We start from the raw sequence: 15,660 nt of genomic DNA, 5'->3' as shown, positions 1-15,660 counted from the left end.
AATGTGTCAGCCTTGATGATGAATTCTCATCTTTTGAGGATGGATATTTTGGAATTGGTAAAATGTCAATAAACCTCTTATGAGAAAACTGTTTATCTTCCTTATTTTATATCTCACAGTGCCTATCCTAGTATCTTTTATTTAATGGACAGTCAATAAATAATTTTTTTAAAATTTGATTTATTATTTTTTACCATAATAAATGTAAGTGAGAATTTTGTGAAATTCTTACTTTTAATAGGTGTATTTGTTAGGGTTCTCTAGAGAATCAGAAGCAATAGGATATATAGAAATATTTATTTATTATAAGATATTGGCTCAGGTGATTATGGAGACTGAGTTGTCTGCAAGCTGGAGACCCAATCTGGTTCTGAAGGCTTGAGAAGCAGGAGCACCAGAGACAGGTGAAGGTGGGTGTCTCAGCTCAGCAGTCAGAGAATGAATTCAACTTCCTCCACCTTTTACTTTCATTCAGGTCCTCCTTGGATGGGATGATGCCCAGCCACATTGAAAAAGGCCATCTGATTTACTTAGTCCACTAATTCAAATGCTAGTCTTATCTAGAAACACCCTCACGGACATACCCAGAAATACTGTGTAACCAGTTATTTGGGTATCCCTTAGTTCAGTCAAGATGACACATAAAATTAACCATCATAATGGGTTTATACGGCAGAGGAAGAGGAGTCATTTAGGATAAGACATTTCGCTTGTTGTTTTGATTGTATCCAGGAATACTCTTAAACCACTCTTAGAAACTACTAAAATTGAAGTATGTTGTAGAGTCTGATATTTCTCTTGGGATCCATAGAGGCAGGCAGGTCTCAGAGGCAGCAGCAAAGGTTTGCCTCATAAGAAACTGCTTTTGTGTTTTTTTGGGAAACATTCAAATGATACATTTCACTATTTATAGTGTTTTAGGTCATAGGTGCAGAGTAGCCCTTCACATTTTTCATGTGGTGGCTCAGATGAAAACTGTGCAATGTAAAATTAAAATTTAAGATGCCTGTTTATGCCAGTTCTACTTAAGGATGACTTGCCTTGGGAAAGCTGTACTGTGGGTTCTACACCTGACATCAGACCGGCAGTGACTCTGTGTATCTGTGCTGGAAGGTATTTCTCAGAAAAAACCTCATGTAAGGCATAGAACACTCAAACAATTTAAACTTAGGCAAGTGGGAAAAGGCACTTTCCTTGACTTTGTTTGATGATAGTCACTCCCCTTTCATTTTCTCGTGTGAAAAATAAACCCAACCATATATTTTCCATGACGGTTTTAAGCATTTCAAATTATTTGTTTCAGGCCTGAGGGATTTTAAGCAAAGCTACAACCTACACAAATCTCCATGATCCTAGAAGGAAAAGAAGTGCTTTCAGGGATAGGGGACACTGTTTTTTTGCTGCTAAATGAGAATCACACAGTTATCTTGCCAACTGAAACGCTATGCCTATTTTTCCTCTGGAAGAGTCCAAGCTTGTGTGTAAAGGTTCCCATTGAGGCTGATCTTTCAGAAATGGAGTTGGAAGGGCCAGGATTGCTGTAGCAGACAGGCAGCTTCTGGGTTTTATCCCTCTTGCCTGTGAATCAGCACATCCTATTACGTATGTTTCAAGGAATCACATTTTGCTGCTCCTTGCAGTCTTGCAGCATTTCTAATTAAAAGTGCCTGCTCTTCTGAACAGGTTTTGTAAGCTTTTAAAAGACATTTTTGTGTTTATTTCCTTTTATTTGTGTTTTTAGTGCCATTTTTTGATATTGCCTTTAGCAAAGGAGGAATATGGAATGCTTAGATAGAGTGCTGTTAAAGTGCTTATAGCAGTAGTATGTGGTTACTTACATAAATAGATATGAAACATCTGTTGGGGTATAGGAAGTTTCAACTGGACCAATGGTTTCCCAAGAGCAGCCTTTGAAGTGAAAGTATATAAGCTGGCTTGAAAGTTGATCTAAGATAAATTTTTTAAGGAATTGGAAATATTTAAGTTTAATTCTGGAGAGAATAAGAGCTGAAGTTGGAGAGATTGAAATAATAGGAAATAGGAGTAGAGAAAGGAGAGTTTGAAATGGCCAGACTGGAACTGAAAAGACGAAATTGTGGGGAGACTCAGGCATTCATCGGTGAATTGAGACATCTGGAGACTGCGGTCTGGTCCTCAGTCACTACACCCCTGTTCCCAGATGTCACAATGAAACACAAGGAGATTAAGCAAAATTCCTGAGATCATATGGCTAGAAGATGATGGATCTGGGACTGAAAAACAGGAGTTCCGAAACAATATTACTTTTACTATTGAAAATGCCTTTGTGATTGTGTCCTACATTATACAAGCTCTATTTTTGATATCAGCCCCCTCTGATAACACTTTTGTTCATGCCCTTTGCCACCACCAAAAAATCTTCATTAGCTCTTTGTGTTTGAAACAATCTCTTAATCTTGAACAGAGTGGACATTTTGTCACCATGTTTCTGTCTTCGACCCTACCTGTACCATGGGATGATGGCTCATTGATGATGGTTGTACATATGACTCAACGTTCTACACCTCCTTTCAATTGAGTAATTAACCTGAGACCTTGCTTTTAAATTTAAACCCATGTCTTTCTTTATTTCTCCTGTCCCATTGCTGCCTCAGCCCCAGCTCTGACAAGAAGAAAATATTACCAAAGGAGCAGTGGGAGCAAGAATTTGAATACCTTAAAGAGAAGGAAATAACCTTATTTTCAGGCAGAGTAGGCTAAATAGATGTTGGGGAACAGGACTGTTTCCCTGAGAGACAATTTTCATTTGTTTAACAGTCTTCATGCATAGGACTGTTATTCAGTTTGCCTTAGGATACCCCCGAGTACTCTTTCACCTTCTTAGTCTATTTGATTATATTAACTTGGCAGGAGAAGGTATTTGAACATGTTAATGTTTAAATATTCTTGTTTGAAAGCAAGCCAGAAGAAAAAACTATACCCCACTTGTGTTACCACATCTGTATATCTCCTTATTTTGAAAGTCAAAATATGTTCTTCACTAGTACCTCTTGATCTCACTCCAAGCTTTTATGAGACTATAAACATTACTATATGCTAGATACAAGAGAATGCAATACTATTTATTTGTTTCATCAATTTGCTGTCATAAAATGAAAAATATTAAAAGAAAATTGATGGTCAACAGTGAAGGAGTAGGAGTAGATTGTTGGTATAATTGTCTTGCAGATAATAATTATAAGTTATGAACAGAATTAAACACACACACACACATATATGTGCACAATTATTTAAAGTCATGTAGAGCAATCATAAGCAGGCGTAAGCGAGAGGTTTTGGCCAAAAAAGGTAAGTACTTTGAGTGAAGTCTATATTTATGGGGCTCCTTCTCCTGAGAGCATCTATTTAGTATGGCCTGCAGGGAGGCTAGACCCCAAGTAGAAAGTTACAGCTGACTAAATTCAACATCCGTTCGTGAACAAGGAGTAGAAGGAAGCTTCCTTAATCTGGTAAAGGACATCTACAAAACATTACAGCTAACTACATACTTAATGGGAAAAACCTGAAATATTTATCCTTAAGAGTGGGAATAAATACAGTTTTTCTGCTTTTACCACTTCTGTCCAACATTGTACTAGATAGGTATAGCCAGTGCAATAAGTAAAGAAAAAAGAAAGAAATGGTATATAGATTTGAAAGGAAGATGTAAAACCAAATCTATTCACTGATTGTCCACAGAAAATCCTATCAAGTCATCTACCAAAAACACCCAAACAAACAAAAACAACAAAAAACTAACTTTAAGTTATAAATGGATTTAGCGATTTCTCAGGATATTAGGTCAATAAAGATAATGAGCTGCATTTCTACACACTAACTGCAAACAATTTTAAAATTAAATTTAAAAAGGTTTATTTAATATAGAATCAATAAGTATAAAACACCTTAGGAAAATGTAACAAATACATGCAAGACCTTTCTACACTGAAAACCGTGAAACTTTGCTGAGTGAAATTAAAGACATTCTAAGTAAATGGAAAGACTTAACCATATTCATGGATTGGAACACTAGTAGATTCAATGTAATCCCTATCAAACTCTCATCCAATTTTTTATAGAAATGGACAAGCTGATTTAAAATTTATATGGAAATGAAAAACTGACAATAGCCAAAACAATAGTGAGAAAGAACAAAGTTGGAAAACTTAAGAATACCTGATATTAACTCTTACTATAAGCTATTGTATTTAAGACAGTGTGGTACTGGAATAAAGATAGGCAAATAGATCAGTGTAATAGAACAGAGAGTCCAGAAAGAGATCCATAATTATGCAGTCAAGTGATTTTCAAAAAAATGTACCAATACAGTTGAATGAGGAAGGAAAAGTTCATACATACAACTGGGTGTATGTATGAAAACAAATGAACACTCATTTCTACCTCACATCCCACATAATAATTGATTCAAATTGGAGTGGGATTTAAATGTAAAACTAAAGGTATAATGATTCTAGAAAATACATTGGCAAATATCTTTAAGACCTGGGGCTAAACAAAGGTTTTATAGACACAAAATGAAAAGTACTAACCATGGGGCTTCCCTGGTGGTGCAGTGGTTGAGAGTCTGCCTGCCGATGCAGGGGACATGGGTTCGTGCCCCGGTCCAGGAAGATCCCACGTGCTGTGGAGCGGCTGTGCCCGTGAGCCATGGTCACTGAGCCTGCGCGTCCGGAGCCTATGCTCCGCAACGGGAGAGGCCACAACAGTGAGAGGCCCGCGTACTGCAAAAAAAAAAAAAGTACTAACCATGAAATTAAAATTGATAAATTTCATCAAATTTTAATATGTTTGCTCATCAAAATACACTAAGAAAGTGAAAAGTCAAGCCATCAATTTGGAGAAATATTCTCAACACATATTCACCAAAGGACTGTATCCAGAATATGTAAAGAACTCTCACAAATCAATAATATAGAGAGAAGAAAAATGGGTAAGAAAATTGGGCAATTAACAAAAGAAGATATACAAATAAAATGAATCTATGTAAAGATACTCAACAATATTAGGTGACAGAGAGATGCAAATTAATCCAACATGAGGTATGATTTCATGCTCACTAGAATAGTTACAATAAAAAGGAGTGATGATTGAAATGTTGTTAAGGATATAAAACAACTTGAGCCTCATACTTTGATGGTGGGAGTGTAAAATGGTACAGCCCCTTTGGGAAACTGTCATTAAATCATCTAACCCAGCAATTCCAATCCTAGGTATTTGCCCAAGATAAATAAAACCATAAGTTCACAAAAAGAATTGTACAAGAAAATTTAGAGCAGCTTTATTCATAATAGCCCACCAGAAACAACCCAAATGTCCATTTGAGTGAATAAACAAATTATCCTGTATATAATGGAATACCACACAGCAATAAAAAATAATAAACAATTATACATGCAAGCAGCATCTCAAAAAGCATTATGTTAAGTGAAAAAGTCAATATGATTGGAAAGGATACGTATGGTGTAATTTCATTTATATGCATTTCAAAAAGTAGCAAACTGAGATGCAGTAATAGAAATTATGGAGGAGGGGATTGACTGGAAAGCACATGTGAATTTTATGATGTGAAGGAAATGCTTTATATTCCTGATTTGGGTGGTGGTTAAATAGCTGTATACGTTTATCAAAACTAGTATTTTGGGGCTTCCCTGGTGGCGCAGTGGTTGAGAATCCGCCTGCTAATGCAGGCGATATGGGTTTGTGCCCCGGTCTGGGAGGATCCCATATGCCGCGGAGCGGCTGGGCCCGTGAGCCATGGCCGCTGAGCCTGCGCGTCCGGAGGCTGTGCTCCGCAACGGGAGGAAGCACGGCAGTGAGAGGCCCGCGTACCGCAAAAAGAGGAAAAAAACCAAAAAACTAGTATTTTGTACACTGATGATCTAGTGTATTTTACTATATATAAATTTTAAAAAATTGCTAGTTTCTTGTATGTGTCTAGAACAAGCTCTAGACCTACATTTGTTCCTTTGTCTATCCAATCCTCATTTCCATCTGTAGTCCTGTCTCATGTTTAGAGACCACACTTAGTACTGTGCTAAGGGCTTTATATGTATTGTGTAGTTTAATCATCACAACGTTACGAGATAGGCATTGTGGGAGCTTGTCCATCTGACTATCTGTCCACACCTGTCGCCTCACTTCAACCTCTATCATGTAATGCCATTTCTTTTTCCAGCTTTACTTCATTCACGGACACTCTAAAATCTACTGAGAGCCAATCAGATAAAACTTGTTTTCATTATTGGTCCAATCCCAACTAACGCCAAACTTCTTATTTTAAAGAGCTCTCTCAATCAAGTGCCGACTTATTCCTGTCCAAATCACTTCATCTTGCTGTACCTCACCTATTCTGCTTTTAATGAGGAAGAATACATTCTTATTATCACCTAATATGTGTTGAACAGAGAAGCAATGGCTTTCAATGGTGAGATGAAAGTCATATCAGTATCTACGGAAATACGTATTTGTATTGTTTATTAATAATAATGATTTAGTTCATGCTGTTTAATGCCAGTTAACACCAAATTCATATAATCTAAATATTTAGTAAAAAGGGAAGACTGTCCTCAGCACTATATTTGCAGGAAAATCCAAAAAGACTATATGTTTATGAAATGGACTGCAGCTTGATGGGCTGATTTTTCTGCAAGCCAAATCCTAGGAAATTGTTAAGGAAAATGGAGATACTCTTGATAAAGATTACAGCTGAGCAGCAGGATAGAAGCAGGGCAGCCATCTCCACACTAATGGTGTGAGGAAACTAGCAATTTTCCCTCTCATTGAGGGGAGGAACAGGCAAGTGGTATTACATTCTCCTGTGTCTAATCAGGAAACCAAAATAGTAAAACATATATTCTCATCAGGGAAGCTGTTGGGTGGTGTGTTTGGTGAAGGACAGACTGTGACTTTCACAAGAGGGAGATTTACAAATGTAGTAACACAAAGGTAGTGACAGATGCAGAACTGAAGAACCATAGGGTAGAGGAAGGCTTTTTAGCTGTTGCTTATTAAAATACTGTGTGGGAAGTGAGAAACTTTTCATTCTGCACCAACACATTCATCTAACGGTATTTGTCTTTGTGATGTGAAGGAAACAAAATCCTGTGATTCTTAAACTTTTCTACCAAAGTGCCTTAATAGTGGATGAAATCACAAGTTTACCTGGGAATTTGAGGTGAGAAAATAGAGGGAGAGAGGAGACTTGGCAGAGGCAGAGGGTATAGACTATAATGGTCCTATGCAAGCGGGAAAGTTTCTTGAAATCTTCTGTTTTATCTTTTAATAAATATGTAAATAGCACCCACTTTTTTTTTTTTGCACCCACTTTTTATAATGCTTTTGATTTTTCTCAGTTGAAGTTATTTACCCACAATTTGTCATGTGAATTTTTTTGTGACCTAGCTTGGGAAGTTGGATGAGTACATTATCAATGATCTTGATCTTTTTGTTAAGCTTTCCTTTTTCCTTTCAGAGGACCAGATATAAGTAGTCTTATGTTGTTCCTCTTTCTACTATTCCCTGGTACGCCCAACCCTGGACAGGTGATGGTGGGTCATGGTAAGGGTGATAAGAGGGCAGGCAAGCAACAGAGAGTGAGCATGCACCTTCCTCCAGCCGTGGATCCGTGACTTCTGTGGTTTCCTTCCCAGCATCAGCCTTGGCAAGAGGGCCAGTTGAGAAAGCACGGAAATATATCTCTGGGATTTATTGCTTAATGCTGATGCCAGGAAGCCAACCAAAGTACTTGGAAGGAGCTAGAGATGAGTAGTCTCAGGATGCTAGCAATAGGCTGAAGTTAACTAACCTTTTATAATATGTCATACTCTTATTTTTCACGACACCATTCTTTGTCAGAGATACAAATTCTTTCAAGAGCTCTTCTCAGATGGTTTTTGAAGACACCACCCATGATTACACTTCACATGCATTTATATTTTATTATTCTAGCGTGGGTATCATAGGTGTGGGTGCTATAGCAGGACCAGCAATGGCACATGCAGAGAGTAGCTTGTCCTGAGCCTTTATCTGTTCTAGATCCTGTTCTCATCATGATGTTTTCTTCCCTCAATCTGTGATTTAAAATATTTAAGTCATTTCACTGTTCTCTCCTTTTCCTCCCCTTGTTCAGTCTCAATACCTCCTCAAGGCCTGTCTGGAGATCTCTCTTTTCCTCTCCCAGTCCACCTCAAAGATTACATAATTTGCAAAATTTTCCCTGAATTTACTAATTTAACTTCTATTTCTATAATCTAACTTGATGCCCTCTCCTTCTTGCACTAATTTATATTTGCTTCTCTGGTTAATATTTCCACATAAGTTTCACGTGGGTTGCGTTGGTAGCAATACTTTATTTGTAAGGCTTTTCAGGCACACAGTACTTGCGTGGATAACGATAATAGTCAATATATATTGAGTGTTTGCTATATGCCAGACACTCATTGAATGTACTTATTTAATGCCCATAATTTTTGAAATTGTGATAATTATTATGGCACTTTGCAGATGAGGAAACTGAAATACAAAGAGCTTAGCAATTGGTACAAGGTCCCAGTTCTCATAGCAGTAAATATAGAGCTGAGATTTGAACTCATCAATTTGATTCAATGTAGTGTGCTATGCTGCCATCAGCACTAATTCTAAGAGTATTATGATGGTGTCCACTTTGGGCAATCTCTTTTATAAGGCTTCGATAGAATAGTCAACATTAGATATTGATATTTAAGTACATTTTAATTTCCCTGTAGGTTTCTCATTGTAGTGAACCAACAGTTTAAAAGCTAGAAATCATCCTCAGGAACCCTACTTATGTTAACAGGCAGGCAGATAAATGATCAGTTCAGTGCTGAGTCTTGAAACAAGAGTATGTGTTCAGAGATTGATGGAGCTGTTGAATATGCTGTCATAGAATATTGATTTTTAAAACTAAAAGGGATCTTAGACAATAATAATATTAGTAATAAACTAACAACTACCAGGCACACCAAGCTTTCTATATCCTAGATCTTTTACTAAGATCATTATATATGTTATTTCATTAAATCTCAGAATTACACTATGAGATAGGCTATCATTTTGTACTATGATATTTTACAAGTGAGAAAATAAACTTGTTATAGTTTGGTAACTTGCGCAGGTGGTAATTGGCAAAGTTGAGATTCAAATACTGTGTGCAGAATTCATGTTCTTAAACGTTCAGTTATTTAGTAATGTTTATTATATCCACATATTTCTACAAATGATGAATTCTTGTTTAGAGAAACTACCTGGCTTTCCTAGACCCTACAACTAGTCAGTGATAGAGTTGAGGCTTTTTGTTGAGCCTTCTTCCCATTACTGGTTACATTTTCTTTCATGTCACTTTTCTTTTTGTACAAGGTTTTAACTATTACCATTCTTTTCTTCAGACATTATTTCATTCAGTGCAAAACTGAAGATCGGGCTTAAGCAGAGCAAAAGTACAATGAAGGATACGAAGATGAATATGTGTTCTAAGCTCTTATAACCTCATGAGGGTAGAGAAGAAAAATATACATACATCTGATTAAGTTTCAAAGCAGAAACAATTATATACTAAAAGTACAAGCAAAGTATATGATAGTGCAGAGTAAGATACAGTCTTAAGTTGGAGTTGGAAAGAATACTTAGAGAATGTGGAGTTTGAAATTAGCCTTGAAGGAAGGGTAGGGGATTTGAAGGCAGGGTATTCCATCAAGGTCAGTGTATATGAGATCCAGCTAGGTTCTGTGAGAGGTACAGAGGCAGTTCAGAGAATAGTCTCTCATCAAAAGGAAGTGAAACGCTACCTGAAGATGCTAGACATATACAGGTGAAGTGAAAGTGAACAGTGAAGTGTTTAAGAGTTGTAGGAGGTCAGAATTAGAGAAATATCTGAGAGCTAGAATAATCAGGGAAGGTGCCTGGATGGAGCAGAGCCTGAATAGGACCTTGAAAGATGCGCAGGGCTTCTGGGGAGAGAAGTGGCAGTGCAGGTAAGGGGAGGGTCCCAGGCACAGCCACATGGGAATGCACAAGGGTGTTTATGGCTTAGTGAGGAGGTATACAATAGTACATGTGTGTGTGTTCATGTGGTGGTTAAAGAATAATTGTGGCAGACAAGAGATGCCATCAGGCAGTGAGATGGCATGTACCAGTCAGAAATGAGGGACCTAATACCGTCTCCTGTAGACTACTGAATAATGACAGACCCTGGAGAAGGTTGTTATATAGCCCTGAGTGATTGCAGCTCATGCATCAGTCATGTGAGTGCCCCTGGCTGAGAATAATCTTGTTAGCAGCTTCATCTTTAAATATGAAGAGCAAAAACAGTCCACAGCAGACTATATAAATATACAAGTGGTGTATATTTAAAGTTATTTTTTTAACACAAACAACAATACTCTATTATGTGCAAAATTTTACAAATGCTGAAGAAGTCTGCATCAACCTACGTTGCTTTTCCATAAGTATTCATTAGCGTGGTCTCTAATATACTTGTATGAAAATCTGAATCAATTGCTAGTGATAAAGACATTTGAATTCTGGCATATGAAAGTAGTGGAGTAGGAGAGGGAGCAGAGAGATGAAACTGACTTAGGTGAGGGATCTGTTACGAGGAGAGTAGAGAGCTGATAGTCTCCATCGGCCACGCTTTTGGGATGCAACACATTGAGGCCGTGAGATGCTTCCCGCTGATGCCCAAGCATTGGTGGGGAGGTGACAGGGACTGGAGACTTCTGCCCAATGCGGGACTCCTCTATGATTGATCTTGGCATTGAAGTGCCTGGTGGGCAGGCCAAGACTTTCTCAAGCTTGCGCTGTTGTCTGAGACTCTTCCTAATGAATCCTCCCTCCCCCTTCCTTTCCTTTTGTAAATGTCAGTCTTGTATCTTGGTCTGAAAGCTTTCCTTGCCTACTCTTGCTCCCTATCCACCCCCCCCCAATAAATCTCTTGCCCTTGAATTTTTTCTTGATATCCGTTTCCTGGAAGTCCCAAACTTACAAACATCTTTATGATGATTTAAGTCTAATAATAGAACTATAGTCCAGAATAGAGGTCAGTAAACTTTCTGTAAAGGGTCAAATTATAAATATTTTAGAGTCAGTGGGCTGCATATAGCCTCTGCCACACAATTCTTTGCTTTTTCTTACAACCTTTAAAAAATGTAAAAACCATATTTAACTTGCAAGTTGTAAAAAAATTGGCCCTAGTTTGTCTATTCCTCCTCCTCTAGGATATAAAAGATCTAATTTCAGAGGTGTATTCTTATTTGCTGCATGTTTCTATTTTATTATCTGTAAGAAAGTGGCTAATTTCTGCCCACCAAGCTCACAGGGGTGTTTGTTAGCTTTAGCAGTGACATTAAATAATTTCAAAATGATTTGGGGGTCTGAGGGAGCAGTATTCTGAGATGTGGTAGAAATTTAAGAAGTGGAGGTGAATGCCAGTGAATATATATAGGTCTCAGGCAATTAGACTGATAAAGAGAAAAGTACAAGGACAATAGAAGTGGTAGCATCAGAAGCCCTTCTTTACATAACTTCTGTAAGCCAGCTGTGCATGAGAACCTTGAGGAAAAGGAATGAAAGAAGAAAGCTAGAGGATAGGAATAGATGGAGAGGACTTCCCTGGTGGCGCAGTGGTTGAGAGTCCGCCTGCCGATGCAGGGGACACGGGTTCGTGCCCCGGTCCGGGAAGATCCCACATGCCGCGGAGCGGCTAGGCCCGTGAGCCATGGCCGCTGAGCCTGCGCATCCGGAGCCTGTGCTCCGCAATGGGAGAGGCCACAACAGTGAGAGGCCCACGTAACGCAAAAAAAAAAAACCCAACAACAAAACAAAACAAAAAAGAATAGATGGAGAAAGAAAGTAAAAAAGAAAATGAGAAGAAGGGCAAGAACATGGAAAGAAAGCAGAAATTGTTACTTAATCTTTTTTATTCCACATGATAAAATGGTTAAGAAAAGACGGAATGGAAAAGGGAAAAAAAGGCAGCCTATGGGAGTGGAGCAGATAACCTAAAATTTGATTGAAAGAAGTAGTTGTCCAGAAATTATGTTTTACATTTCATAAAGGTAACTCTCCAGGAAGAGAACTGTGTGATGGAACCCTGATTAGAATCAGTTAAGATGAACCCAAGGAAAACATTCTTAATAATTTGGATTTCTGGAGTTTGATGAGAATGCAGAGAATTGCTGTTATTTCAACGACTGTATTAGAAGAAAATGTTTTAGACCACTTAACAGAACAGTTGTACAAGTTTTGTTCATTCCCTCTAGGAAAATATATGGTTTGGGATGTAGGACTCATTGTTCTGCATTAAATGTCATAGTAAAAGGAACATTCTGGTGTGGTTTTAGATTAGAAATTGTAAATATTGGATGGAACTAAAGTGAGGGTCTAGATGGGATTAACTATCTGGGGCCAATATATGCCGTGTTTCATCACACCATTCCCTTTTTCTGGGCACACCTTGCAGTTAGGTTGGGGCAATACCTATGAGTTTCAGCCAGTGAGATGAAGGCAGAAATCATACAAGCCACTTTCAGGCCTGGACCATAAAACATTTCTCTTGTCCTTCCAGCTTTCTTTTTTGTGGCAGTGACCTTGGAGGCCAAATGCTGCAGTGGGAATAGCTACAAGTTGAAGGAAGGCAGCCCAGTTTTTACCATGCTATGCCTGGTGAGAAGTAAACTGTAATTGAGCTAACCCGATGATATTTGGTGGTTTATTTGTTATTTTACCTGAGTGTGGCCTATATTGATCAGTAGAGATTCCACAAGTACCAAGCCAGAGTCAATGGCTTGCTGCAGGTAGGGCTCAGGAAAACATCTGAACGTTAAGTTTGGTTAGCCAATGTCATTAAAGAGTGGCATACAGAAATGCTGTCTGTGGAAAAGCAGATTAAAAGGACAGCAGATGTTGCTGGAATCATTTCAAGGGTACAGAATTCTAAACAAGGAACAACAACAAAAAAAGCGCTCAGTGAATGAACCTGCCCAGATGAATTCAAGCAAGCCTTTTAAGGCTAGAGGAAAAGAGGGAAAGTCAGATATGACATGTACCTTCTGGAGATGTCAACACTGAGGCAGAATATGATGGGAATTGCTGGCGTTGTTAGTGCTGGTTGAGTGTAGGATCAAATTCTCCTTCCTAATGTTTAAAAACTAGCAACAAGGGAAAGTTCTGAAGAGAAATTATTGTTGCAAATAGGAGTTAATGTATTAAAGGGTAGATATCTGTGCTGTGGAAGGCTGATGTGGTAATTTACCTGACACAAAGAGCTGATCTGCCCAGACCCCTGCCTAAAACTGCAGGGCTCGCTCTGTCTCCTCACTTGAACACCATGCATGCTGAATTATTTATTGTGTCCCAAATTAATCTTCCATTCTCTCACTTTAATGCCTTTACTTATCTCACTCCCTCTGGTGAACTTGATCTTGTTGGCCACTTTTTGCCTGCTGAATTCTAGCTCCTTTTGAAGGCCTACATCAAATGCCATCTTCACATAAAGGATTTCCAGATGACTCTTGTGTATCAGATTCTCTCTCAGTTCTTTCATAGAACCTAATAACTTTCTGATGCCACTTTATTTCTACTTGTACTATAGTTGTCTGTGTTCCTGTCTGTTCTCTGCCACTATTTGTAAACTTTCTGAGATCTTGTCGAATTTATTGTTTGTACATCTCCTAGGACAAATCACAATCTCTGGTCTTAGGATGGGATAAATGAATGAACAGATAAATAGATAAATAGATGTTCAATTAAATTGAAGAAAACTGAAGAATGAAAAAAATACGTCTTTTTGCCATTATTAGATAGTAAAACATATTGAAAGTGCTCATTAAATTAGCAGAGTATTTTTATAAGGAATGGGAAAGTGGGAGGAAGGGAAATTTTGGTAGCCAAACAGTTCTTAGTAAATACAGGTGATATAAGTAACAAATTATCATAAATCAATGATGCTAGGACACTCAGTTTGCTATTTGTAAAAAAAAAAAAAAAGTTGGTTTAGATCTTATCTTATACTCTATCAAAATACATGGGGCTTCCCTGGTGGCACAGTGGTTGAGAGTCCGCCTGCCGATGCAGGGGACGCGGGTTCGTGCCCCGGTCCGGGAAGATCCCACATGCCGCGGAGTGGCCGGGCCCGTGAGCCGTGGCCGCTGAGCCTGCGCGTCTGGAGTCTGTGCTCCTCAACGGGAGAGGCCACAACAGTGAGAGGCCCGCGTACCGCAAAAAAAAAAAAAAAAAAAAAAATGGCAGTTAGAGCTAAACATTAAAAAAAATCAAGCCATAAAACTTTGGAAAAGATTAATATTTATCTTGTGTCTAGACATGGAACAAGATAACCTTAAAAGCACTGGAGGAAATTTTTGACAAATGTAATTGACTTGAAAAACAAGTTCAAACAACTTTGATTCTTCAAAGCAGTATAAACATAAAGACAGGCATTAATTTGGGGGAAATATTTGCAAGAAATATGACAAAAACAGAATTTACATCCTCTAAATATAGAGCTTACATAACTTAGATGGACAATAGGACTACAATAGTACCTGACCTGAAAACTGATAAAAGGGAAAATAAAATGTTAAATCTCATTAGCAGTTAAAGAAATGCAAGTTCAAAAAACAATGAGATACAATTTTTTTTTTTTTTTTTTTTTTTTTTGCGGTACGCGGGCCTCTCACTGCTGTGGTCTCTCCCACTGCGGAGCACAGGCTCCGGACGCGCAGGCTCAGCGGCCATGGCTCACGGGCCCAGCCGCTCCGCGGCATGCGGGATCTTCCCGGACCGGGGCACGAACCCGCGTCCCCTGTATCGGCAGGCGGACTCTCAACCACTGCGCCACCAGGGAAGCCAATGAGATACAATTTTTGACCTATCAGATAATATTAAAGATTTAACAATCGATAATACTGAGTGTAATGTAGGTCAGTGAGTCATGCATTTATACTTACGGGAGTGGAAACTTTCTAGAAGGCAATTTAATAATACGTATCAAAAGACTAAAATATTTATCACTCTTGGCTCATTAATTCCACTGCTAGAAATCAATACAAAACAAATAGTGTATAATATAGACAAAGTTTTAGGCACAATGATGTTTGTAGAAATGTCACTAAAAATGGTGAAAATTAGAAACAATTAGATATCTAGCATGAGGGGAATGGTTCAGTAAAATACAATATATTTAGTGAAAAATATTATGCAGCTACTAAAAATTTTTATAGAGTTTTAAATGATGTGAGGAATTGCTTATATGATGTTGAACAAAAGCATATGATACATACCTGTGTAAAATTTTATATAGAGAAAAATTTGTCAAAAGGTTTACTGTACTTATTCCTGGTGCTAGCAATATAAATGGGTTTTTTCTTTGTAATTTTCAGAATTTCTACAATAATCACACACAGATTTCTAAACAGAAAATCATAAGCAAAATCACAGATTTTAAAAAGACTGATAACTTGAATGAAAAACTGGAAAAGTAAGATGATAAAGCACATACACATACAAAATAAATTCATGAATTTGAACGTCGGAATGTTTTTAAAGGTCTTTAAGAAGCTATAGCATTTAGAAGCACATTCAATTAGGTAGATTGAGGGAAGTCTGATA

Source organism: Lagenorhynchus albirostris, chromosome 12 (genome assembly GCF_949774975.1).
Source record: "Lagenorhynchus albirostris chromosome 12, mLagAlb1.1, whole genome shotgun sequence".
Classification (NCBI taxonomy): domain Eukaryota; kingdom Metazoa; phylum Chordata; class Mammalia; order Artiodactyla; family Delphinidae; genus Lagenorhynchus; species Lagenorhynchus albirostris.
This window is presented reverse-complemented; position numbering follows the sequence as displayed.